Source organism: Amphibalanus amphitrite, unplaced genomic scaffold (assembly GCF_019059575.1).
Source record: "Amphibalanus amphitrite isolate SeventyFive unplaced genomic scaffold, NRLGWU_Aamphi_draft 000081F_arrow, whole genome shotgun sequence".
NCBI lineage: Eukaryota > Metazoa > Arthropoda > Thecostraca > Balanomorpha > Balanidae > Amphibalanus > Amphibalanus amphitrite.
Genome location: NW_024881577.1, coordinates 725,838 through 729,512, shown reverse-complemented (window position 1 = coordinate 729,512; position 3,675 = coordinate 725,838).

The following is a 3,675-nucleotide window of genomic DNA, read 5'->3' as shown; positions in this document are numbered from 1 at the left end:
ACAATCTGAAGTTTAGAAAATATTATGCAATGTAACTCAAAAAGTTTTCATCTGAGAAGTCCGATATTTTGGCACGTGTTTTTGGAGCCTATGATTACCCCTTGTACCAATTTTCATTCAAATCTGAGAGATGAGGGTGACGGGCCTGGTATGTACGACCTATCGTGGAATGCCCCACCTGCCAGGTTGTGACATTGGACCGTGCTGAAGTTCACTCATGATGAAACGTCTCCAACTATATGCCTCCAACAGTTTTTGACAATAACTACAGACGGAAACATGCTAGAGCGCTGAAAACACCAAAGACGAATCGACTGATATGCAAGCTGGGCCTGTTCGGTCGCTGTTTTATATCAGCGTGCTGTCGGTTTTCCCCATATAACCCGGGAGGCGGTGGGCCTCCCAGCCACCTTCCACGCGGTGGGGGGGGGGGGGGGGGGGGAGGGCATTTTTTGCTCCCCCCTCGTATCTCCGAAACTACTGGACGGATCCGGAAAATTCAAACGGCGTTCGATAGCCCTGTCCAACTTGTGTCATGAAAACAAATTTCATTGACCTCAGGTCACCGATGACGTCACAGGTCAGGTCAAAGACAAAATGTTTCACCGTTCACGGGGCTTCAAGGGAAAGCGCTATAACATATCGGGCTGAGCGCCGCTCGCTGGCAGCCGCCCCTGCGTGCGCTCTGTCGTTTTACCAGTTTTTCCGCGGAAATAGTGCCAGTGTGCTTTCAAGTATCAGCGATGTCGAACAGTGCTAGCTTCGGCAATGCGTGGTGATTTTTCGCTCGTCCCTCATCTTGTGGGCTTGCGAATAATATTCAAGTTTTGTTTTACTCTTCATGACAATCGAAAGCCTATGCCATGGCCCTCGTTTCGTTCGACCAAAATTCTACCGGTTTTAGAAGAGCTCCACCAGCCAATCACACGGCTCGGTCGTCGTCTACCGCCGCACGTTCCACCGCCGTCGACTCCGACGGTCGTCGGACACTCGGACCAGGGGAGAAACCCTCATGGACAGACCCATTAATCTCTCACCCAGCGGCGGAGTAAGGAGGCACTGCAGGGGGAGACGGGCCGGCCGCCACGTCCAGGCGCGCCGCAGACGTGCCATAGAGCACGAGCGGCGCCCGAGCCGCGGCCGTGTCCTGATCCCCCTAACAGGCAGCCCCGGACTCGTCCATGCAGGACGAGACCGGACGGCTGAACCCCGGGCTGGGCCGGGCCTGCCAGCGGACAGCAGCCGGCAGAAAGGCGTTGGGGCCAGTGGGGCCCGCCGTGTAGAGCGCCACCCTTCACTGGGAGAAACCAACCGACGTCTACCCCGGCACACTCTGAATATCGGTCATTCAAACGTTCGCTCTATCGTACCGAAGCTTAATGAAATCAATCAACTGTTAACGCAACAAGATTTGGACGTTTTATGCGTGACGGAAACATGGCTCTCAAAACCCGTTCAGAGCAGAATCTTAGCTTTCCCCGGATATCAGGTCATAAGAAGAGATCGGCTATCCCAACCCGAAACGGGGCAGAGAGGTACTGCTCGTGGAGGTGGTGTGGCTATCATACATCGTGAGGAGCTGACTACTAGTGTTCTGCCAATCCCTGCAGCCGGGCCTTGCGAGACTCTCTGGCTCAGCATCAGCGGCAGGGGTCTTCGCTCGGTCACAGTCGGCGTGGTGTACCGAGCACCATCCACATCGGTGGCCAGCGCTGTCGACGACCTCCTAGATCAGCTAAAACACGCGCTCGGCTACGGAAAGCCAGTTTTTTGCTTGGGCGACACAAATATAAATTTATTGCAACATGACGCTCCTGGAGTACGTCAGTACAAAGCCGCCTTGAACGAACTGGGTCTAACTCAACTAGTCACCGAGCCAACACATCTAGAACCCTCTACTTCACTCATCGATCACATCATCAGCAATGTTCCGGATCAAAACGCTTCAGTCCTAACATCATCTGACCAAATCGCCGATCACCTCACCATCATCGTTCGAGCACAGCTCCGTCGTCAGAGCCGTCGGCCGTCCCCGTTCAAGGCACGTCCCTGGCGGAAAGTGAATTGGGATGCCGTTTGCCTATCTTTGCTACTATCAGACTGGGGTGAAATGTACAGCGCGGATAGCGTGGACAAGAAATTAGCCGCTTTTCTAAATCTGTGGTGGAAGGTTGTGGACACTCACTGCCCCCTAAAAACTGTAACCCCTCGTCGACCACGGTGCCCCTGGATAGAGGATAATGAAGAGCTTAAACAACTCATGCGTGAAAGAGATACGGCTTTCCGTACATGGCAACGTTCTCGATCCGTCGATGATAGAGATGTGTACCGGAGATTGCGGAACCTTGTGAAAGGGCATCTATTAAAAAGTAAACGCGACTTTTTGTCAGCTCACTTGTTATCTGATCGACGATCTTTTTGGCGCAACATATCTGAATTTGCGGTGCGTCCTGCGTGTGGGGGCAAAAAAGGCATATGTGGGATGCCGACAGAACAGGCAGATGAGTTCAATCGTCATTTCGCCACCGTCGGATCGAAAATTGCTGCGGAGCTGGCCGTCAGCGGTCCCTCTCGGCTCCCGCCAAGGCCGCCGCGTGTGACGTCAGCGGGTCTGCGCCTGAAGCCGGCTACACTATCCGAACTGTCTTTGGCGTTGCGAAAGTTGTCTGCATCTAGAGCAGTGGGGCATGACGGTGTGCCACTACACGCAATCAGAGCATGTTTTCCTGTGATTGGTCCACACTTGCTGCATATCGTGAATGCATCGATAATATCATGTCATTTTCCATTATCATGGAAACTCGCGACCGTCGTACCACTTCATAAGTCCGGCGACATAGATAACCCGAGTAATTTCCGGCCCATCTCTCTCCTGTCGGTGCTCTCGAAGTTATGTGAAAAAGTTGTTTGTATGCAGCTGTCGTCCTTTCTTGCTACTAATCACCTGTTGGTCAATTCGCAATATGCATATAGAGCTGCTCACTCGACGGAGGATGCTTTGACCGATGCTGTCGAGTGGATGACGCGGCGCATCGACGAGGGTGACATCGTAGCTGTAACTTCAATTGACTTGAGCCGCGCTTTTGATAGCGTTGATCACGACGTCCTCCTTACGAAACTCTGCTGGTATGGAATAGATCCGAATTGGTTCCGAAGCTACCTGTCTGGTCGGCAACAGGTAGTGAGAGGCGGGTCTCTATCTTTGCCTCTGTCTCACGGTGTTCCACAGGGCTCCTTAGTTGGTCCCATCCTCTTCAGCATCTTCACAAATGATCTTCCAGCATATGTTCCCCACGGACGCTTGGTTTCTTATGCCGACGATACACAGTTACTAGATTCCACCGACCCCGCATCTCTGTCTACCCTAAAAGCGAGACAGGAGGAAAGCCTCAGTGCTGTTCTCAACTACTTCACGTCAAACTCTTTGAAAATGAACCCATCGAAGACTAGCCTTCTCATTTCTAGCACCCCCCAGAACCTGAAGAAAGCCTCAGCTTTCCATTTAAACCTACCGGGACATGTACTCAAGCCATCTTCTCAAGTGAAGATGCTAGGTGTAACCATTGATCCCAGCCTATCCTGGGAAAAGCACATTTCCAGTGTCGCCAAAAAATGCAATGCCGTCCTTATTTCTCTCTACAAAATTCGACATCACCTCTCAGCTGATGTTTTGAA